This window comes from Martes martes (genome assembly GCF_963455335.1).
Source record: "Martes martes genome assembly, chromosome: 2".
Classification (NCBI taxonomy): Eukaryota; Metazoa; Chordata; class Mammalia; order Carnivora; family Mustelidae; genus Martes; species Martes martes.
The window spans coordinates 11,560,483-11,585,327 of NC_137889.1; positions in this window are offsets into that span (position 1 = coordinate 11,560,483).

Here is a 24,845-nt window from a genome sequence, read left to right on the forward strand (position 1 = left end):
TGTGCGGGTTTTATATTAGCACCATGTATTAGGATGAACCCAGAGTCGCAGAACTTTGGAAACAAATGGAACTTGAGAAAAAAGCTGCCCTACATTTAAGGGTTGAAATTTTTATTGCTCAGTTTTCATAAAACAAACAAACAAAAACCCAGAATTTCTCCAGGAAATGGTATCTGTTAATCATCTACATTGTTGCATTGTAAAACAAATTTAAAAAAATAGCTATTCATTTTGTCGTGTAGCTTCTAGGGTCCTTTAGTAATACTTTGCAAATAATTTTAACTACATATACTTGGGCTCATTTAAAAATAATTTATACCTAATTGTTATGCATTACTCCAAGGATTCAAATAATGTAAATAATGGCTGGAAGCAAATTCTCCACACATATGGACGGTTGGCCTGTGAAGTTTATAGCTCCTTAAGAGAAATCTCCTCTGGTCTCCTAAGACAAAGAAATCACGTCAGTAATCTATGATCATACACATGAGATCTTAGAAACTGCACCACTAGCAAACTGATAATACCTTTGTGTGCATACTTTTGCATTGTTCTTTTTGTGTAAATATATGATAGTTACTTTCTCAGCTACATGATGCTTTGCAATACCAACAGTTTGGCTTTGGTCGATCAATGCGATTCAAGAAAGGGTCGTAAAATGTAGTATAATGTGTTCTGGGTAATTCTATCTCACTGCACACATGCCAATCTATTTCAATATGTTTTATCTAAAATGTGCCTTGAAGTCCGATAAACATAATTCTTCCATATGTTAAAGGGCATGCAAGTTCGAGTATGGTGGGGCTGGGGTGGGATGCTGTGTTTGGAATGTTCTCACAAAGCTATTTCTTTCAAAGTAGTTGTGCAGAGTTAACACTGTTTTCTTCAGAAAACTCAGGCAAACTGTGTTAGTATTCTTGGTTTAATTCTAATTAATTAGTTATGTTTCATTTTTTTTGACTAAGTGAGGGAAATAAATGTTTTAAGCTTCATAAAGTAAAAATACCTATAGCAGTATCTCTCATAGGATTGGACACTCCTCAGAGCATAGTTTTTCTTCATGCTTCTTCCCAGACCCAACATTGCCAACCAAATCACAAACCTCCCAACATAGGACCTTTTAAATTGGTTTTCCTAAAGGTGTGTAGCTAGGCAATCGATGATTCAGACCTATTTGTTAACACATTTGTAAATAGACATTTCCAGAAGCAGATCAGAAAAATCAAACACTAATTTTTGCGTGAACTCTATTTTTCTATTCACTTAGTATAGAGAGAGATTCATTTGAGTAGATTTTGTTACAACTTACAATCACCCAGGCAGGCAGCCTAAATGTTTCTTTATTTTGCATTGCAATTACTGGTTTGGTTTTCCCCAAATTGAAGACGAATGTACTATTTTAAATGAACAATGAACCTAACTTAGACTGCAGCCAAAAATTCTCAGAAACCTATAGGAAACAAGATTAGCTAACATTTAATCACAAGATATACTGATTAACGCTGATGTGATTTAGAAACATAATTAACTATAGCAGCCTTATTTTATCAAAAACTTGTGTTATCTAGCTGCAGATTTATGACCGTACATAAAGGTAACCCCAGCTTGGCAAACACTAGCTTTTCCAGCAAAGTCATCTTGTGTTACAGAGTATATAGTGTGTCCAGTGAAAGATGATTTGTGTCAGCTGAAACTGTAGCCTGGAGCTACACTTGGTGTGTTATTACTTTAATCTAGTTATTGCAGCCTTGAAGTGTGTGTTAGCAAGTTGAGGGAAGAAATGTCAAAAGCACAGCCAACCCGATCATTAAGAATTTCTAGGAATAGCAAAAACCATCCCCATGCATTCCTCATTTGATTGTTTATTTTGGAATATGTTGACTTTTTACCTGAGAAGTAGTATTCTCTAATGGAAGATAATATTCAGATTTTACCAGAGTTTCGTTATTGCCTACCATGATTAAACTTTTGAGAATTTACCGAGGTATGCCAATAATGTAATAATCACATAGACGGAAGATTTAAGATCAAATGTAACTGTTAACACTAAATAAGGAGAAGAACTGTAAGACTACTCTTGTGGACTGTGTTGTGGGTTGCTAATTATAAAACTACATCATTTATATAAATACGAGTGTATGTTTAGTAGCAGATAATTCTAAGAAAAATATAGTTATAAAACATTAATAAACAAAATAGAGCTAGCAAGGTGAGTATTTAGTTATCACAATTGAATAAACAAATAAGTCAGTAATAAGTGTTATTTAAACATCAGTATTTCACCAGGAAAGTGTATTTGTCTTTTTTATTTTTTCCTTTTTGCTGATGAAAGGAGGGACATTCAGATTTTTCATCTTTTTATGTCTTCATAACTTATTTTTAGAAGTATTCATTAAAAATATGAAGGACAGACAATTCTTTTTTGATGTTGAGTTTTAAGTGGCAGAGTAAATTTTCCATTTTTGTTTAAAATATTCTTAAATTATATTTAGTAATGAAATGCTATATAATTTGCTTAAGCAAGTCAAGTGCACGGAGGACACATTGAAATCAGAGTGCAAATTACTTTAAAATTATTTTCTGAGATTGAAGAAACTGGCAATTCTGTTATTTGACTTAAATCTTCCCACGCTCAGGCACAGAAATTATCTAATATATATATATATATATAAATGATTTAGTAGCAAAACTTTCTTCTAAATGCAGCAGACGATTAGATGATTTTCAAATAATTTTTTTTAAACTTGACTTCAGTTGCAGAATACTGCATCCAAATATCACCTTGTATTGTTTAAAAAGTTAATAGCCTGTGTTTGAAAGAGTTTTCAAATGTATTTCATCATATTTACTTGTATTAATTGCAAGAGAAAGTAAAAGTCAAACAGCGAGTCTGTTTGAAAAATCCCACACGGTTATTTTAGCTTTATTGCTATATTTAGCATGATGAATAACATTTTCAGTTAGAGAAAGAAAACTTAGCAATAATAAATATATTTGTGAACAATAGAACAACAGGATTATCATGGACATCACTGCCTACACTTTTTAGTTTATTTATTCTCACATCTTCTATTATAGTCATTATTTTTTTTTAAGACCCACCTATCAACTTCTCCATGAAGGATTCATTACGTACTTGGCATTCTGTCATTCCATATTTTAGGGGTAGCAAGGGTTCTATGAGATATTCTAACCCGAGGGGAGACACCTGGTGGGTTTAATTGGATTACATCTGGCAATAATTAGGAGCAAAGGATAAAAGTTGAACAAGCTCTAATAGTGTAGGTGACTTCCATTTACTAAGACAGTACAGGAGGAAAGACTTCCAACCTTGCGAAGACCATGAAGATCCCGTGGAAAGGTTTTGGGTAGAGAGGTGGAATAGAGAATTAAGAACCTTAGCCAATATTTTCTAACAAAGAGGTTGGTCCTACAGTCTTTAAAATCCATGGAAAGCCAGACCTACCCTACAGTAAACATTTTGAGAATACTTTTAGAAGTTGCCTACCACGGAGTAGAGGGGGACTTGGAATGGGATGGTGAACATTTCACAAAAGATTGTTTTAAAATTGTGTTTTCTTCAGCTCTGGCAACTCAAATAAATTCCAGGTCCAAGTTAGAATTTAAAGAGATTTTATTCACTTGGTGGTCCACTCGGTTTACTCACATTTGGTGTGTTAACGGCCCTTTGTAGTGACATATGTTGACAGAAGGGCAATAATTTTAATGTTACATATTTGCAACCTTCTGGTATCAGTGGCTGCATCGCACCTGTGTTCTGTAAAGGTCTAACTGTGGTTCACAGCATTTGGAGGGAGTTCAGGAGAGAATAAATGCCAAACTTTTGATTTTGTTTTTAATTTTTGAAAATGAGACCATTGATTTCCGTTTTGAATACCTACACATTTCTTAGACAGCTCTGACCACTCCCTTCATTCTTCATTCTTGCCCTTTGATTTGTATTCAGATGTGAGATTATTGTTCAAACAAATGAATGTGTTGAGATGGGCATGGCTATGTAGTTTAGCTGTTGCTGTTTTGTTTTTAAACAGGCATGTGCCGTACGCTTTTGGATGAATGATGCTGATGTACCAAATAAGAAAGTGTCGTGTCTCTCTGTCTCTCACTAGATGTCCTGTACTATCTTGTGCACAAGTGATTAATTTCTATTTAAAAAAAAATATTTATTTATTTGATGGGGAGAGACACAGGAAGAGAGGGAACACAAGCAGCGGGAGTGGGAGAGGGAGAAGCAGGCTTTCCACTGAGCTGGCCCAGGGCTGGATCCCAGGACCATGACCTGAGCCAAAGGCAGAGGCTTAACAACTGAGACACCCAGGCACCCCACCAGTGATTAATTTCTAAAGCTATAAACATGATTTAAACATGATTTAAGAATGATTTTTTTCTACAAATGCAGTTGTATTTCTCCCTGAAAATCCCTTTTGTAGGTGACTCCAAAATTACTAATCAAGTTGACTAATATATCCTTGACTAATATATCCTATGAATTTCTATTGGCATAGACCCATCGTACATAAATAACTCAGATGATCACTTGATATGTTTGCATTCTGGTTCATTTCAGGAAAAGTTTAAAGGGATTTTGTGGGAGGAAAATTAATAAATAGAGCATCACCTTCAATGTAAAAAACAAGACAGAAGTCAAAGTACGGTAGATCAGGTCTGTGCAGTGAACTTTTTGCAGTGATGAAAGTATTTTCCTGAGCTATCCCAGAGGCTAGCCACTTGCTTCACATGGCTGTTCAGCACTTGGGAGGTTGCTGGCATGATTAGAGAACATATTTTTAAATTTGATTTGATTTTCATTCATTTGAACTTACATGGCCAGGTGTATCTGGTGGCTACCATATTGGCAAGGACCTAATCCTTGACCTGCAGGGATTTACAAATTAAACTGTGATGCAGGCACCCTACCCAGCAGTATGATAAAGGAAGCTGGAGTATTATTGCCAGTTTCATGTCTGTGGACCTTCTTGTTTATTTTAATTCTAAGCTTCTGGAAAATAAGAGCAAGGTCTTATCATTTTGGGGGGTATTCTTCATTGATTTTTAAGAAGTTGTAGAAAAATATATTTGAGAAGGAAAATGAGTGACTTGGATAATTATAAGGCTAGAGATGGGCGCCTGGGTGGCTCAGTGGGTTAAAACCTCTGCCTTCGGCTCAGGTCATGATCTCAGGGTCCTGGGATCAGCCCCGCATCAGGCTCTCTGCTCAGTGGGGAGCCTGCTTCCCCCTCTCTCTCTGCCTGCCTCTCTGCCTACTTGTGATCTCTCTGTCAAATAAATAAATAAAGTCTTTTTAAAAAATTATAAGGCTAGAGAGAAGAAAATGAGGGAAATGAAAAGTAATTCGGGACAGTGAGTTTGCAAAGCAAGGGTTTCTACTTTGTGTTAGTTATTTCTTTATAACACAGCCTGAGCATTTACGTCCTGCCCATCTTTGTGACAGAAGAAAGCAGGGGGATTTGCACAGCGGCGACCGTTGAGTTTGTGATCAGGGTCATAGTGTGAGCTGTGCCCGGAGAGCAAGCAGAGGGATTCCCTGCACACAGCACTCCCATTCTTTCGCATTGGGTTAGAAGGCAGGGCAGTCACCTGTGAAGGACTGACTTGTTCCTTGGGTTTTAGGAACTGTGCCTGATTGCCATACAAGGAAATGATTAATCCATTTTGGTTAATAACGTGGAGAAAAAGGTATTGTCATTGAGGTAACTAGTAGCCATTATCATCTTCACCACCACCACCACCACCATCATCATCATCATCATCACCATCATCATCATCTTGCTGGTTTTATAAGCCGGAAGCTGTGCTTTCTGGCTAAAACAACAACAGGAGCAAAAACCACCAACAACAAAAATAAACACCTTACATGTCTTGATGTCTTGAGCACTTACTACCTGGCCATCACGATGCCTACTGTTTTTAAGTATTAATCTCTAGATGAATCCAATATATAGATACTCCTATTCTCCATCAAGTAAGAAGTGAGAACATTGTGGCTTACACATTGTGAGCACTTTGTCCTCATCTAGTAAGTGGGACACAGTGCCCAGATTTTGACTACACTCTGTGGGCCCTACTTCTCTTCTGGTTCACAAAAGAGGAGGGCTCGGCTCAGAATGCCAACATATGTAGAGCCGAGTTGTGGTTTTCATTTGACTCTGTATGGAGCAGAGAAATAATCTGAAATAGACTAAAAAAGAAATTAAATAAACTAACAGCAACTATTTTCTAAACTATGAGTGCTCTATGAAATGTTTTGGGTGTGGAAACCCATGCTGGATCATTTGGCTCGATCCTGTCAGTCATCTTTTTAAATAGCTTCATTCCAAATCACAGATTTGACATGTCCACAGAATCTGCTGGGTATGCGTATACATTCAAAAAGGGAAGTTTGTCATTAAGCTCTAACTGTCATTATCTCTCAAATTTTGTGTGGAAAAAGTTGATTTTCTTCATTGCTAAATTTGGAAAGCCTATTAAAATGAAGATTGACTTGTTTCAAGAAAGGAATTTTAAATACAAATTTTGAACTCATACATTAAGCATATCCTGCCTCTGTTCAATCACGTGATACCACCCAGGACTTATGTCCATCACCTCAGAAACTGATGCCCCTGGGAAAGGTAAACAGTACAATATTCTCAGGTGACACAAAGGGTTAATGCACCGTCAAGTTCAGGTTCTGACATTCTACTAGCCGAGAGAAGGCTACGGTCCAATTAAACAGCCTCAACAGTTAGTGTTTTCATTCTTCTCATCTACAGCAAGCCTCTTGCTTCAATGCTGTGAAACAATAGTGGCATGATTGTGCATCTATGACATGGAAGATTCCTTGAGATCATTCCATTCAGTTTCCTCATTTTACAGATGCTGAATTAAAGGCTCACAGAGGGGACGGTGGGGTGTCTGGGTCAGTTGGTAGAACATGTGACTCTTGATCTTGGTCATGAGTTGGAGGCCCATGTTGGAGGTAGAGATTACTTAAAAAAAAAAAAAAAAAGGTGGGGGGAGGAAGTGATTTGTTCAAGATCCTAGAGCTTGGGCAAGTACCAGGGTCTGGTCCCCAAAATGGCTCTCCTGGTGTGTTAGCTGGTGGCTTTTCCACTGGAGTGTTTGCTCTCTTGAAGGTTTCCTCATTTGGCTTTTCTCTTCAGTCGGGTACTCTCTCCTTGGATGTGTTTAGGATTTTAAAAAGTATATATTTGTTCCCCAAAATTCTAATTAACTAACTTTTTCAAAATACATCAAATTTTAATATTTAAAATTGAACTGTATTTTCCTTTTCGAAAATCATTAAATATTTCATTAAAATGGTACTAACGTATTGTGATGTCTTTCACAGAAACTTCACTTGGAAATAAGGATAAATGAATACTCTAATTTGAAAGCTTTTTAAAAGTTTGGCCATTTTGGGGCATATGGGTTCGTTAAGCATTTGCCTCTGGCTCAGGTCATGACCCCAGGGTCCTGAGATCGAGCCCCGCATCGGGGGGGTCTCTGCTCAGCAGGGAGTCGGCTTCTCTCCTGCCTCTGCCTGTCTTCTGCTTGTGCTCTCTTTCTCAGATAAAGAAAATCTTTTTTTAAAAGAGTTTGGCCATTTTGATTACTGGAAAAATATAATTGCTTTAAATGATTTAAATATATGAACTATATGCCCTTTTTGATGTTGATATACATGTAATTTTTGAAGTTTTTCATGAAGTGTGTTCAGTCTTCCTAACTGATGTGATTTATTGTCGCCTGACTGGCTGCTTCGGTAGAGCATGTGACTCTTGATCTTGGGGTTATCAGTTCAAGCCCCATATTGGGTCTAGAGACCACTTAAAAATAAACTCTTTAAAAAAAAGGAAGAAATGTGATTTATTGGAGTACAAGGATGAGCCTTGCCTTTCCTTTTTTTCTCTTGTATCATTCTTTTTTTTTTTTTTTTTTGGAAGATGTATTTATTTCAGAGAGAGAGAAAGAGAGCGTCCTCATGAGTAGGAGGGGTGAGAGAAAGGGAGAGAATCTCAAGCAGATTCCACACTGAGTGGGCAGCCTGTCACAGGGCTCAACTTCACAACCATGAGATCATGACTCGAGTCGAAATCAAGAGACAGTCATTTCCCTGCGCCATTCCAACAATGCCCCCCTTGTATCATTCTTTTTTTCTTTTTTAAAAGATTTTATTTATTTATTTGACAGACAGAGATCACAAGCAGGCAGACAGGCAGGTAGAGAGAAGAGGAAGCAGGCCCCTTGCTGAGCAGAGAACCCGATGCGGGGCTCCATCCCAGGACCCCAGAATCATGACCCGAGCCGAAGGCAGAGGCTTTAACCCACTGAGCCACCCAGGCACCCCACCTTGTATCATTCTTAAAATAATTAGGATGGTATTTAACCCATCCTGATGGTATTTAACACAAGGGAATATTGTAAAGCATAACAGTATGCTTTATAACAGAGACTCTTTGCCTATCGACAAGATGTGCTGCCATTTTTTTCTGCTTGGGCAGTCACACAGTCTCCCGCAAGATTCAGCCTCAATTTCTAACTTCCATGGTCATGACAAGGATTATATAGGAATTATATATGAGGTAAGTAGGTGCTGGAACTGGCACAAAATAGACATTCAGTTGCTGTAACTTACTCCATTAAGATGAAAATTTCGATTACATTTTGAAGAGTGTTTGTTTACCCATATTTTCTTGTATGGTCTTTTTCATGTGAAGACGGAGAGGCGGATCGGTGGTCTCTAGGATTAGGATAGGTGAACTGCAAAGAAAGAACAGAAATCTGTCTGCTTTTGTTTTTCATAATAAGTTTTGCAGGCCATTTTTAAAAACAATCTCCATGAAAGTCTCCCTTTCCATTGTGGGAGCTCATCATTTAAGGCAGATATTTCAAAAGTATCTCTTTGCATCTCAAGGCCCAGAAATTGCGGGGACACACCTCGAGTTTTATTGTCAGTTACAGAATGGAGATGTTCCAGCAGTCCTTATGTAAGATACACTCCGATTCATTTCCTGCCCACAATAAGCTTGCTGTCTGATGAGGGGGAAAGATATTCAAATGCATGATTCGAGTTGTAATAGGTTTAAGTACACAGTGCTGTAAGAGTAGAGATAGACAGTTATTTTCTCTGCGTGGGTAAAAAGAGAGCCATCCCAAGGGAAATGGCTTTTGAAATAGTGTGAAAGTATGATGCAAATACATCTCAGATACAACAAATTTTGAAATGCGATTTTTTTGGTTTATTTAAGATCTGCACTTGGGAGGACACGAAGGCGGTTGAAGAGAGTGCAGGGAGAGTTAGTTACATATCGTGGTTAACACATTGAGTTTGTAGGTTCTCTTTTAAACATGAGTATCCCTCAAGAACGCCCTTTGCCTTCAAATTCCAGAAATCGTTTTGGGATCCACAGAGAAGGGAGGCTTTGGACTTGTAAGTGCATTTCAAAATCTGATGACAGCTATTTGAAAAGCGATTCAAGGATACTTTAAATATCAGAGGGTGCCATGAAAACGATGAAATGTGGATCTGTAAGGAGATGATAATATGCAATTTAAAATCAAAGATTGTAGGAAACCAAATAACATTTACATCGAAAGGAGATTGGGGTATACTGAGGGAATGGACATCAGGGATTTTGTACTGATTGTGTGTTTAATTTTACAGCATGTGACGACATTGTTTCGATCATAGCGGGGTGAAACCTTTCAGAGAAGGTCAATACATCACCCCTAAATTAAAAGTAGAAGAACAGTATTGCAAAGCAATGGCAGCGTGCCTACAGACTTGACATCAGTGACTGCCATGGAATTGTGTGTGTCCAAATGTAAGACCCGTGTTTCATGAATGGTACTTTTTGAAGAAACATTGGAGAGATCATGACAACATTCCCATTTAGGTTTTGACTGAATAGTTATTAACGTCTGTATTTATGTAGCCCTACGCTAATACTCAATACACAACACTTCTAAAACTCAAACGTGCTGAAAGTACGAGATACTTTTATTAAAATAAGATAGAACGATATGGGATAAATTCATTGTATGAAACCAGTGTTTAAGTATCATACAGCAGAATGTGTTTATGAAGTTTCTGTCTTGAAGAAATTAATTGTTTCAGTCCAATATCAGTTACAGCAAAATTACAAGGTACCGCTGTTTGGAAAGGGGTAGGTCAGGCAGGTTCAAGGTCATAAGCCGTATGTGTGCTCTGTGAATGGCGCCATTTGTGGATAATAAGAGTTGCTCAAAGGATGTGGGGATGTTTGTGCTCAAAGTATGTGGCTACCTTGTGGATCTATTTCTCTGCAACCAGTCTCCTCTGCCCCAGAGCTGAGTAGATGTGAGGGAAAACTGACAACATGAGTCTGTCAGGTTGTTCCTAAAAGACGTGTGGAAGCGATTTATTTTGGTGGCTGGGCGCCTGTGAACTCCAACCGCTACAGGGTTTCAGAGGACTTTGGGACTAGCCCTAGTTAGGATCCCTGTATTCCTCTATAAATGTATAATGCTTTTCCATTCCTTGTGGCACAAAGTATTTCCACACAGACTTAACCTGGCTGATACAGCATATACAAAATAGAGAAACTATGCTTCACAAAGGCAGTTCGGTTTCTAGTCTTTTCTCACCCTAGGGAGACACCTGGGATCAACACTTGATCTCCAGTAAGTCAGTTTTGCCAGTGTACCTACAGTGATGCAAATTCAGGTTTTTAAGACCCAGTGGGATGAATGAGCCATTCCGGATTCGGACAAAAACCCATCACTTCTCCACTGCAACAAAGGGGAATACTGGAGGGCTATGAAGACATTGTTGGGTAGGCTTTTTAGATCTCCATACTGGATGGGCTGTCAAAACAGTGGATGTTGTTTAGCATATTGATGATTAATTTGACATAAGATCGCAACACAGCTGTCTCTTTGCCTCTTCATGGGAAGTTCCTGAGATCACGTTTTAATTCAGCAGTTCCCGTGCAGGCTCTGGGCAGAGCTTTTAAGAAGGTCAGCGGGCCAAAGGCTACTAATTGATCCTTCTGCTTACCATGGCTAATTCTGCATTTGCACTGTCAACAGAAAGCTGATAAAATCTTCCTGGGTTCTAAGGAACAATGCTCTCATGTTCCCAGAGGAATTTTACCTGTGATATCTAGTAACTGGCTTGTTGAGCTGCAGTGTTTACTCACATGGAAACTCTGTTTTCTTTCCTGTTAAATACAGCTGCACTGGGGAGCCCATAGAGCTTGATTTCTTTCTTTCTTTCTTTTTCTTTCTTTCTTTCTTTTTTTTTTTTTTTGATAAGTCTTGTCTGAAGAAACTTTCTGATGATTATACAGACGTGACTTGTATTTTGACTGAAAGCAATGTGCAGTGTAATATGGCAACTAAAAAGAGGTGTAATCTTTAAAATAATTTTTTTAATGAAAAAGCATAAGCGTCATTGACCTTGAAGACCAAAAAAAACTGATGAAAAAATCATTAGGGAAATTTTAAATTTTTATTAATAATACATCTTGAAAATAGTTTTGTATGTTGTTTTAATCTGGTAGAATTTTTAAAGGCTTTATTTTCTTAGAACATGTCAAGATTTACCACAAAATTGAGAGGAAGGAGTGGAGATTTCCCATCCGTCCCCCGCCTCCCACACACATTTTCTCCCAGTACATTATGTTCATCATCAAGGATGAAACTACACGTCATGATCACGCAAAGCCCATGGTTTACCTTAGGATTCATTCTTGGTGCTGCATACTCTCTGGGTTTGGAGAAATGTATCATGAGCCACACCCATTATTAAAATATTATTCTGAGTCCTTTTGCTGCCCTGAAATTTCTCTGTGCTCTGCCCAGTCATCTCTCCCTCTGCACTGGCAATCACGGATCTGTTTATTGTCTCTGTGCTTTTATCTTTTCTCTTTTTCAGGATGTCATATAGTTGGAATCATACAGTATGAAGCCCTTTCAGATTGACTTTCTTCACTTAGTAATCTGCATTTATGTTTTTCCCATATCTTTTCATTTCCTGTTAGCTCATTTCTTTTTAGTGCTGAATAATAGCCAGTTGTCTGTATGTGTTATAATTTATCAGCTCACCTCCTGAGGGCTCTCTTAGCTGCTCTCAGGTTTTGTCCATTATGGGTAAAACTTCTATAAACATCTTTGTGCAGGTTTCTCTCTGGACATTCATTTTTCAGCTTATTTGACTAAATACCAAGGAGTGTGAATGCCTGATTGTATGGGAAGAGTATGATTACTTTTATAAGAAACTTCCAGATTGTCTCCCAAAGTGGCTACACCATTTTCCATCGTCACCAGCAATGCAAGAACGGTGCTCACCGGCATTTGGTGTTGACAATTTTCCAGATTTTGGCCGTTCTAGTAGGTTTGTAGTGGAATGGCATTGTTTTAATTTGCATTTCCCTGATGGCATATGATGGGGCACGTGTATGTCTTCATATGCTTATTTGTCATCTGTATATATTCTTTGGTGGGGCGCTTAAGGTTGTTGGCCTATTTTTAAATCGGTTGTTGGTTTTCCTATTGAGGTATAGGAGTCCTTTGTATCATTTTGAATTAATCCGATGTATCGGGCTGTGGCCACGGGAAAGAAAAAGACCATGTGAGCTCAGGGGAGAGTTTATGGCAATGTATATCTTCCCCTCAGAAGTCAACGAAGAGTCGATTCCTTGCCTTCCTCCACCCCAGCCTGAGAGAATTCCTGTCTCCCTTTCCCGACCTCCACCCTGAACTCATCTTTGAGCTCAGCCCCCAATTCACCCCTCCCACCTTCTTCCCTCTAAAGGGTAGGTTTTGCCACTGTCCACCTCAAAACCCCTGTATTTATGTGGGTTTTCTGTATATCTAATAAGATGCACCTTCATTTTTTAAATAAGATCTAGAGAGTAGATTAAAGTATTATCAGATGCATCTTCTGCAGATACTTTCTCCCGGTCTGTGGCTTGTCTCCTCATCCTCTTCCATAGTCTTTAGCAAAGCAGAGTGTTTAATTTTAATGAAGTCCGGCTTACCAGTTATTTCCTTCCTGGACTAGGACTTCAGTTTTGCATCTAAAAAGGCATCGCATCCAAGGTAATCTCGGTTTTCTCCTGCGCTATCTTCCAGGAGTTGGGCAGTCATGCATTTCACATTTAGATCTAGGATCCATTTTCAGTTAAGTTCTTTGAAGGTTGGAAGGTTGTTGGAAGGTCTACGTGTGGATTCAGTTTTTTTCATGTCAATATCCAGTTGTACCAGCACTGGTTATTGACAAGACTATCTTTGCTCCTCTGCATTACCTTTGCTCCTTTTCAAAGATCAGGTGACTATAACAGTGGGATCTATTTTGGAACTCCCCATTCTTTTGCATTGGCCTATTTGTTCTCTCATCAAGACCACACTGTCTTTTTTTTTTTTTTTTAATTCCAATGTAGTTAACATACAGTGTTATATTAATGTCAGGCATACGATACAGTGATTCCACAATTCCATCTATTACTCAGCGCTCATCAGGAGAAGTGTTCTCTTAATGCCTTTCCCCTGTTTCACCCCTCTCCCCACCCACCTCCTTTCTGGTAACCATCTCTTTGTTCTTGATATTTAAGAGTCTGGTTTTTTGGGTTTATTCCCCCTTCACTCCTTGATTTTGTTCTTAAATTCCACATATGAGTGAAATCACATGGTATTTGTCTTTCTCTGGCTGGCTTATTTCCCTTAACATTATACTCTCTGTTGCAAATGGTACAATTTCATTATTTTTTATGGCTGAATGATATTCCATTGTATATATATATTATGTCTTTTTTATCCATTCGTCAATGAACATTTGGGCTGCTTCTATAATTTAGCTATAGTAAATAATGCTGCAAAGATAGTAGGAGTATATATATCCCCATGGATTAGTGTTCTTGTATTTTTTGGGTACATTCCCAGTAGTGTGATGACTGGATCATAGGATAGTGGTTTTTTTTGTTTTTTGTTTTTTGTTTTTTTAAAATTTCTTGAGGAAAGTCCGTACTGTTTTACACAGTGGCTATACCAGTTTACATTCCCACCAACAGTGCACAAACATTCCTGTTTCTCCACATCCTCACCGACACTTGTTGTTTCCTGTGTTTTTGACATACCGTCTTGAATACTGTTGTTTAATTGTCTTATACTCAGAAACCTCAGTTCTCCAGTTTTGTTCTACTTGAATACTGTGTTGGCTGCTGTAGGTCTTTTGACCCTCCATAGACTTCAAAATCAGTTTGTCAATATCTATAAAATAATTTGCTGGAATATTGATTGGGATTGCATTAAAACTATAGGTTAAGTTGGGAAGAACTGACTTCTTAACAATATGGAATTTTTCTAACCATGAACATAGACTATCTCTTCATTTGATTTAGTTCTTTGATGCCATTCCTCAGTTTTGTGGTTTTCTTCATATAGAACTAGTAGATATTTTGTTTGGGTTATACCTAATTATTTTATTTTAGAGGTGCTAATGTAAATGATATTGTGTTTTTAATTTTAAGTTCCACTTTTAAGACTGTATCCTAGGGGAAGCTTCAAGTTTCTCACCATTAAGTATGATATTAGAAGTAGCTATTTTTTAGATAGTCTTTATCAACTTGAGAAAGTTATCTTTATAGCTTGAGAGTTTCTATTATAAATAGATGTTGCATTTTGTCAGACGTTTTCTCTGCATCTACTGATATGATCATGTGATGTAATGAAGCTATATTAATCGGTTTTCAGATGTTGAAATAGCTTGCATACTTGGGATAAATCCCACTTGGTTGTGCTGTATAATTTATTTGTACTTTTTTGGATTTGATTTCTTCATATTTTGCTGAGATTTTTGTATCTATATTCATGAGAGATATCTGCTTGTAATTTCTATTCTTATAACATCTTTGTCAGATTTTGTTATTAGGCTAATGTCCCCCCATAGAATGAGTTAGGAAATATTCCCTTTGCTTCTGTCTTCTGAACGTGGTTGTGGAATGTTGATATGATATTCTTCTTAAATGTTAGAATTCACTAGTGAACCCATCTGGGCCTGTGTTTTCTCTTTTCAAAGGTTATTCATTATCGATTCAGTTTCTTTAATAGATACAGGATTAATCAGATCATCTTTTTCCTCTTGTGTGAGTTTTGGCGGTTTATTTCTTTCAAGAAGTTAAGCTATTTCATCTAATTTATCAAATTTGTAAGCATAGAGTTGTTCATAGTATTTCTTTACTATTATTTTAATTTCCATGGCATCTGTAGTGATGTTCTATTATTCATTTTTGATATTAGCAATTTGTGTTCTCTCCCTTACATTCTTAATTAGCCTGGGTAGAGGGTTATCAATTTTATTGTTCTTTTGTAAGAAACTCATTTTGGCTTAATTGACTCAATTTATTCCTAGTTTTCATTTTCATTGATTTCTGCTCCTTTTTTTTTTTAACTTTGATTTAATTTGCTCTTTTTCCCCCCTAGGTTTCTAAGGTGGGAATTTAGATGACTCCTTTTAAATTTTTCTAATTTTCTGTTATATATCTATATCTATATATTTTATATATTTCTGATATATATATGCATTTTATATATTTCTGACATGTATTTATATATATCTACTAACACTACTTTTGCTGCATCCCACAAATTTTGGTAAGTTGGAATTTCACTTTCATTTAGTCCAAAACATTTTAAAATTTCTCTTGAGATTTCTTTTTTGACTCATGTACAATTGAGAATTACATTGTTTAATCTACAGTTATTTGGGGACATTCTAGTTACTTTCTGTCACTGATTTCAGATATTGTATGATTTCTATTCTATAGAAGGATTTTCACAAAGGTCAGTAAGTAAATATTAGGCATTGTTGTCTAAGAATATAATCCTGTGTTTGCCTTTATACAGAAATGGATTCTGAGAATGTCAGAAAAACTTTTTAAGACCCAGAAAACAGTTGCATTAAAACTTGCCCGGGGCGCCTGGGTGGCTCAGAGGATTAAACCTCTGCCTTCAGCTCAGGTCATGATCTCAGGGTCCTGGGATCGAGCCCCACATCAGGCTCTCTGCTCAGCAGGGAGCCTGCTTCCCCCACCTCTCTCTGCCTGCCTCTCTGCCTACTTGTGATCTCTCTCTCTGTGTCAAATAAATAAATAAAATCTTTAAAAAAAAAAAAAAAAAAAAAAAAAAAAAAAAAAAAAAAACTTGCCCTATGAGCTACTTCCATATTTTATGACCTTGTGCTTTATTGGGTGATTAAAAGCTGGAGAAGTGGTTGGGTACATCCCTTTTAGTGACTTCATGTCAGTCAGTATCTGGGCTCAAAGAAATATTTAGATGTGAAAGGAAAGAGATTTAGAGATCAAATCTGACTTCCATCACTAGGAGGGAGGTGAAAGCAGGCCCTTATGTTTATTGCCAATGTCACATATGCAAGTTTTCCAAGGATTAGCAGCCATGTACCAGGTGTCCATGTTCTGTCCTTTATTAATTATAGATTTTTTTTCTTATCTTAAAAGTGTTGGGATACCTTCACAAAATTATATACCCATTCAAATAAAAGTTCTTTATGAACTTAATTTATCACTTTTAAATATCGTTTTGTTCCTCTCTGCCCATCACCCTATTTCTCAAGATCTTTGACTCCCAGTCCTCATCCACTCCATTAATTGCCATGATGCTTAGAAACACTTAGATGTTATATTTATCTTTTTTCATTTTTCTTACATGCGGAATTACGGATACTATGTTGATAGGGTTGTTAAAACAACACCATCAACCACCAAACAACAAATAGAGATGAATTCTTTTTTTTCCCTTACTTTCTACTTTATGAGCATTATCCGTATTTACTAAATCACCTGCTTGATGGTTCACTTAACCTCTTCTCCCTATTAACATAGATATATCAAATTAGAATACTTTCTGTGAAATAGTTCTCTGTTTGAAAGAAATAATGCATGTAAGTATTGACCTTCAAATGCTATTAGAACAAGGTGTTGACCCAGCATTATGGTTTATCAGAAATGTTACATAAAGTATAAAAGGAAACAAAGATAGGTCAACTTTAAGTGTTTTTTGTTTGTTTGTTTTTTACCTAAACAAACCATGCAGAAATTCGTGGAGTTGCAGAAGGCACATTATTATGTTGATTTTAACTTTATGGCTTATAAACTGTGTAGACTATCTCAAGTTCTTAATGATTCTGAGTCAAAAGGAAAACATTCTGTTTTTCCAGGAAATAGAACTCTTACATTGACCATATCCCACTATCAAAATGGTGTGAATAATGGGTCTTAAATAAATCTCTACCTCAAATGCATATATTTAGAAAAACCATAAACGGATGGGTCATCTACGTTATGTACTTGGTAAAAGCTTCAGATAACAACCAGCAACTTAAAGTAATAGCAGGTACCCCCCTCATCTAGTGCTGTGGTTCCCGGAAGTACTTTATTGAAGAGGACAGTGTCCTGTACTGGAGTTCAAGGAAAAAGTACCGTGGTTCTTACTAAGGACTTCAGGAGAACATGCTCAGCTTAGAGCCTTTGTTCTGGGTCTTCCTTTTGCCTGCCGAAGTCTTCCCTCCCAAATTTATATAACTACGCCCCACTTTATTCCGGACCTTGAGCCACAGAGTCTTCTGTAACAATTCTTTTTTTTTTTATTTATTTGACAGACAGATCACAAGTAGGCAGAGAGGTGGGCAGAGAGAGAGAAGGGAGGAAGCAGGCTCCCTGCCGAGCAGAGAGCCCGATGCGGGGCTCGATCCCAGGACCCTGGGATCATGACCTGAGCCGAAGGCAGAGGCTTTAACCCACTGAGCCACCCAGGCGCCCCTTCTGTAACAATTCTATTTAAACTGGTAACTTGCTCCCTTTCTCTTTCCCCTGTACTACTAATCTTTCTCACGTTGTTCTAGTCTTTCCTAATACTACTCTCTACCATGGCGTATATTATGTATTGTATTTCTTTTTTGTGTCAGTCCCAGCTAGACTGTGAGCCACACAAGGGCACATTCTGATGTATCTCAAAGGTCCTAAGTCAGTAGGAGGCACATCCTAGGCATTTCCTAAAAATTTTGCTAAGAATTTGTCATTGCTGGTAGAGATCCCAAGAGAGCAACCCAACATCCTCTCAATGATTAAGGTATTAAACTTGCAAAGAGTATTTTAGGTACTATGTCAAATAGAAAATAGCTATAATATCCATGCCAACCTTAAGAAAATTAGAGGGGGATGAAATGCATCCATGGCATCATCTGCCCCATGCCTCGTCAGACTCAGCAGAGTTATTAAATAATAGGACTTTTTAAAAAAAGATTGTATTTATTTATTTGACAAGGAAAGAGGTCACAAGTGGGAAAGAGGCAGGCAGAGAAAGAAGGGGGAAGCAGGCTCCCTGCTAAGCAGAGAGCCCGATGTGGAGCTTGATCCCAGGACCCTGAGATCATGACCTTAGCTGAAGACAGAGGCTTAACCCACTGAGCCACTCAGGTGCCCATAATAGGACTTTTTATCTTTGAAACCTATTACCACATATTGAGCCCCCTCCCCCTCCCCCCTTTTTTTCCTAGATGCACTGGGAGTACAGAGTATAGAATGCAGGAATGAAGTTAGACTTATATTCAGTTTCTGGCTCATTTACCAAATATATGACCTTCAGCAAGTCGAGGCACCTACCATGAGTCTGTATTTCCTTAATTCTAAAGTAGAATTGGTCATCTATTTCCTGTGTTATAATACATTTGAAGTAAGGAAAAAAAAATGACCACAAGTAATGCAGTGGCTGAATAAAATAGATACATATTTGACAGAAGCTATTCATTATAAGAAGTTAAGAATTTTATATAAGATTTATAGTTTGGAAGGCATTTTATAATACATCATCTCATTTGATCATCTCAGTATCACTGTGAGGTAAATTTTGTCTAAACCTGTTGACTTTAACAGCCTCTGTGCCTCCAAAGTAAATTACTTGAGGTAACTGAATATATATTGAATTAAATTATGCAAAAAGATATTAAAATGGAAACAGAGTTCCTAAATCCATGTTAAAGGAGGAGATTTCAAACATAATAACCACATAAGCTAAACATTTATATTGTATTGCATTTTTTTATTTAGAGCTAACTTTCCTGGCATCTAAAACAAAATGGGCTTATAGGACTATCAATTATTAAAAAGGGCGTGCCAATTATTTTGTTAGAGAAGTCTAGGCAACAAACTAAGTTTTAAAGACTTTTATTGCACTGGACTGTATATAAGAAATACTGGATGACTTAAAAACAAAAAAGTGCCTGTACATCATATTGTAGAAATTGAAGAAGGAATGTAAATTAGAAGGTAGCTCAGTAAAAGCATGTCTTACAGGGAACTAAGGTAAAGAAGACTAGTTCATTGTCAAGGTAGGATTTAGACAAAACCAAGAAGTGGGTAGAGACCTTAACCATCAGACTGTCAGGTTTGCATGTAATTTTTCTTAGCTGTGAAGGTTAAACTTTCTGGTTTGGTTATCAGTGTAAAAAGTGGCAAGTGAGACACTCTGTTACAAAAGATGATAATCCAGAATGGTGGTCTCACCCACGTACTCAAGCCTCTCTTACTCGTGGGGAATGCTGGAAATAAATATGGTCTGGCTCAGCCTTTTCTCACAGCGAAGTCTGTTCCTATTCCTGGGGTCACATAAATCCGTCAAAAAGGAAACGTTGTTAGTATAGCATGGCATTTTACTGCAACTTTACTTTTTTTTTTTTTTAATCACACTTCTCAAATATTTAATACAATTTTTATGTTAAATTCCTTTTAGTCTTTTCTGTCAGGAATAGTAACAAAATCAGGAATAAAGAAGAATCTAATATGGTTGCATATGAATAAAAATAAAATAAGGCATAGTCTCCATTATTGTAAGGTATAATTGATTAACATTAGGATAATTAATGTTTCCATTTGTCAAATTATAAAGTTAGCATTCTCTGCTCTTTCTGCTAACCTCCAGAACAAAATATTATGATTTTTTTTAAAAAAATGGCTCTCATTTAAAAAAAAAAAAAAAGTCTGGTTTTTTGAGGAGTCATTTTGGAAATACATATGACCTTGAAAGTTTTTAGCTATCATCAGAATACATAAAATTAAAACTGTAGACTACTTAAAGACTGTATTTTTAGCAGAATTTTACCAGAATAGTATGTTGATAAATGTAGAATTAAAGAGGAAAAGGCAAGGGAGCTGTACTTTACATGTTGACAAATGACATAGAAATGATTTTTAAGATTTTTTTTTTTTTCTTAATGTGTTTGTCAGAGAGAGAGAGAGCATAAGCAAGGGGAGAGACAGGCAAAGGGAGAATCAAGCTTTCCTCTGAGCAAGGAGCCTGAGCAAGGAACTTGATCCTAGGACCCTGGGATCATGACCTGAGCCAAAGGCAGGTGCTTAACCCACTGAGCCACTCAGGCATCTCTGCACAGAAATCATTTTGAATACAATATATGTATGTCTCAAAGCTCTACCAGACATTGCTTCATTAACATTGAATAGAAAGTGGGGTGCCTGGTGTTATAGTCTGTTGAATGGTGGACTCTTGGTTTCAGGTCAGGTTGTGATTTCAAGGTCAGGGGACTGAGCCCTCTATGGGGGTCCACACTCAGCATGAAGTCTGCTTGTGATTTTTTTTCTCTCTTCCCCTCCGCCCCTCCTGCTCATGTTGTCTCTCTTTCTCTCACTCTCTCAAATAGATAAATAAGTCTTTAAAAAAAAAAATCAAACAGAATGTTCGATAGCTCACTTATGTGAATACTGGTTTCCTTCTGTATTAATAGGATAAAATTGTCTTATTTTCAACTACATCATGTAAATATAGGAACGTAAGCGTGTTGCTCTTAAAATAATATATGCCTTGTTTGTATTTGTATTTAATCATATGTACCAGAAAATGAAAAGATTTTTATTAATCTTTATGTTACTATTTTTTATTTTATTCTTAGTCTCTTGATTTGAAATTCCTCCATTCACCAAGTACTTACCCAATGCCTGCTAGATGCCAGATATTGTTCTAGGCACTGGGGAAACTGTGAAAAGCAAGAGAGGGGGAAAAAACAGCCTGCTTCTGTGAAATGTTCATTCTCATGTGAAAAACAGATAAGAAATAAATAGACCTGTGAGTAAACAATAAAAGTTACTAAGTTGTTAGCAATACAGAGACAAAATAAAGTAGGTTAAAGATACAGAAAATGTTGAGGATGCATCTTTGGATAGGACAGTGAGAAATTATATGAATAATGTAAAAAAAAAGAGAGAGAGAGAGAAAACTAGCTATGGAAACATGTTGAAGAAAGACGCTCGGAAGGAGAAAGACATTTTTGAGAAGCTTACAAGACCTGCTGATTTAAGGACTGTTGAGTTCAAGGTGAGGTGAAGAAGTCATATAGAGAGCAGATCAAGTAGAACCTTGTAGGTCTTGGTGAAGTTTTAAATTTCTTTCTCGTATGGTGATGGGAAGTCATTAGAAGGTACAAAGCACAGGAAAGACATAATATGACTTTAAAAGAGCAGTGTTTGCTGTTGAACAAGGAGACTGTTTAGAGACATGCACTTGAAGCAGTGGTGTAAGGGGTGACCTATTTCTCTAACTCAGGAAGAGCTCATGTGGGCTGGTGACCTTGTGATGGTAGTCATGGCGATGTTAGGAGAAGTGAGAAAGACAAAATGCTTTCTCATGGATTCAGTGTTGGGGTGGAAAAAAGCGATAAGGCTAAAGGATGATCCCTAGTTCTTGGTGTGACTAGATGAATGGGCGTGGCCTCTTATTGAGCCAAAGAGAAGGCAGTGGGAAGAGAAGAATGGGGGAAGTCAAGAGTGTTTAGACAGGTTATATCCAAAATGCCTATTAAATATCTGGGTATATTAAGATATTATTTAAGACAGGAATTATTGGAAATATAGGAAATCAACTGGGGTCAAAAGAACACTATAGTATGTTTATAAATAGAATAATGTAGCTCTTTGCCTTATATCATAATGAACAGGTGTAATGGACCCTACTACTATTTTCAATTATTTTTTCAATTATTTTTCTATTACAATTTATGATAACTTAGTGCTGTTGATGTGTATGACCCTTTTCCTATAAAGAAAAAACTTATGATGATTAGTAAATATAAATATAGATAGATTCAGATGAATTGTTTGTAGAACTGCCAGGAATAAGGATTATTAGGTAGTAATGGGTTATGTGTGAAAATCTGTTCATTTCATTCCTTTTAATTCACTTCCACCAGTATATTTGATTGTGTTCTCTCCTCAGCTCTTCAGTCATTTTTTATTCTTATGGATCTTCTAGAATTTCTTCAGCAGTGAGCTCCCTAGGGTGGTTTGATGTGGGAACTTTGCCCTCAGTTCATTAAAGCAAACAGAGTGGATGGAGATAGGCTTCCAGAAAAAGGAATAAATATTTTGAGTAAATGTTGCCAATACCCGTTAAGTACTTGCAAATATGTTGTACAGTGTGTTGCTTCATTATCAAAAAGAGCTGTATCAGAAACATTGCCTGAAACTTAGAAAAAGGGAGGAGATATTCCTGAGTATTCTTTCTGAATGGTGCTAAGCTTGACTTAATATTTTGTAAGAGCTGTTTTATAGCTCTATAGAGGTAAAAGTTAACTTGTAAATTTTTGTCTAGCAGAGATGCAGATAATTCTATCAAATGGAATAGATAACCCCAAAGGTTACAGTTTATGACCCAGCTGCAAATTATCAAGTACCCTATCTAATCCAGAAAACCTATTCTAACATTGCCTCGAAATACCTCATTTCTCAAATGCTCTTTGGGCCAATTTTAACATCCTGCTAGTTTCATCAATAATGAAGTTGAAGAGAAATTTTACACTTTTTCCTCCAAAAGTCATCTGAGAGTTATGGTTTTGTCTTTTTGAAAAATTATATGTTACCCGAATATAGGTGGAAAGATATCCCTCCTGCCAATATTTTGAAATGCAGTATCAAGCATCATTACATATTTACAAAGCGTAGGAGAAAATAGCCACCTCCGTGTTTTGAATAGTTATTTTGAGATATTCTTTACTATATAAAATATTTAGTGTATTGACATAACATTTAGTGATAGAAAAAAAGCTAGTCCATTTCCACATGATAAGCAGCATACAACATTGTACAATAAACCCCTCTAGTATATATTGTGTCCATATGCTTCATTTTTCAAGGTAAATCCTGTACATATTTAAAACTGTACATATATTTCATTTCCAAAATTACTTCAAAAGCATGAATAAAAGCACAGAGGGGTGAAGCACGCCCCTGTCGTAAACCTTTGGTTTGTAGGTAAAGTTTTTAGAAACTGTCTTGTAATGGCATATTCTGAGATCTGAGGTGTTTTAGGAGAGAAAGTTATATTGTTAGGAAGTAGAACACATATGTATATTCATTCACAGAAATTGTATTCATTGAGGGTCAAGTACATGCGAAGACCTCTGTAGGACCCCATCAAAAATAATGGAATGGAAGAGCATAACTCTTTTCCATAGTAAGTTTCCACTTGTAGCACTCATTATTATAGCTAGCCTTTCTTGAGTACCCACAATATGCCATTGACTCTACAAGGTGCTTTACATTATTTGTCACATTTAATTTTATGGATGGGAAAAGGAAGACTCAGGGAGGTTAAGAGGTCAACTCGAACAAGCTATTAGTTTGTAAATGGAAGAGCCATCTTATTCCAAAACCTTGCTCATTCTCTATTCTCTCTCCCCATCTTGTAAGATGTGTGTGTGTGTGTGTGTGTGTGTGTGTGTGTGTGTGTGTACACCTGGGCACGGATGGAACTGTAGTGAAAGTGAGGCCAACAGAAGTCTCCTGGGGATTCATGGAAGAGAGGATGTGTTTAAGTGGTAGCATTAGTACGTATTACTTGACAGTTGGATTTTGATCTAAACCCTGGAACCCAGGAACCAGACTAATTTAGGAGGAAGCAAAACATCGTTCGCCAAAGACCAGTTTTAGAAATGGGACATAGCCCAATTTAATTGTGAGTGTCGGTGTATGTCCAAGGGGACTAGAAAATGTGTTGGTGCATAATCACGTCTGTTAAGACCCCCAAAGGCCAAAGGAAGGAGGGGATGGGTATATTGCAAGAAGAGGTGTACTTGAAAACAAAGGAGTATGAAGCAAGAGGCTTATTCAAACTAGGTTAAAAAGTAAACAGGATTGTCTTCTGGAGGAATAAAGAATAAATCTGAGGGTTGGGGTTTGCAGGATTGGTAAAATAGCAATAGAATTGGAAGAAATGAGGAGACGACAGAGAAGAACTACTGCTTGTCCCCGCACATTTTCTCTCTATTGAACCACCTGTCACGTTCCATTATTTCTGTCTACAGGCATTCCTCATTTTATTGTGCTGTGATTTATCGCCTTGGCAGATACTGTGTTTTTTACAAATTGAAGGTTTATGGTAACTTTGCATCGAGCAAGTCTATCAGCACCGTTTTGCCAACAGCATTTGCTCCCTCCATGCCCCTGTGTCACGTTTTGGTAATCTTCACAGTATTTCAAAATTTTTCGTGATTATTATATTTGTTCCAATAATCTGTGATCAGTATTCCGTGATGTGACAACCGCAGTTGTTTTGGGGCACCACGAACCGTGCCCGTAGAAGATGGCAAACTTAATTGAAAAATGTTGCGTGTGTTTTCCGATGTCTCCATGGAGCAGCCATTCCCTATCTCTCTCCCTCTCCTTGGACCTCCCTATTTCCTGAGACATGAAGATACTGAAATTAGGCCAGTTCATAGACTACACTGGCCTCTACATGTGCCAAGTGAAAGGAAGGGTTTC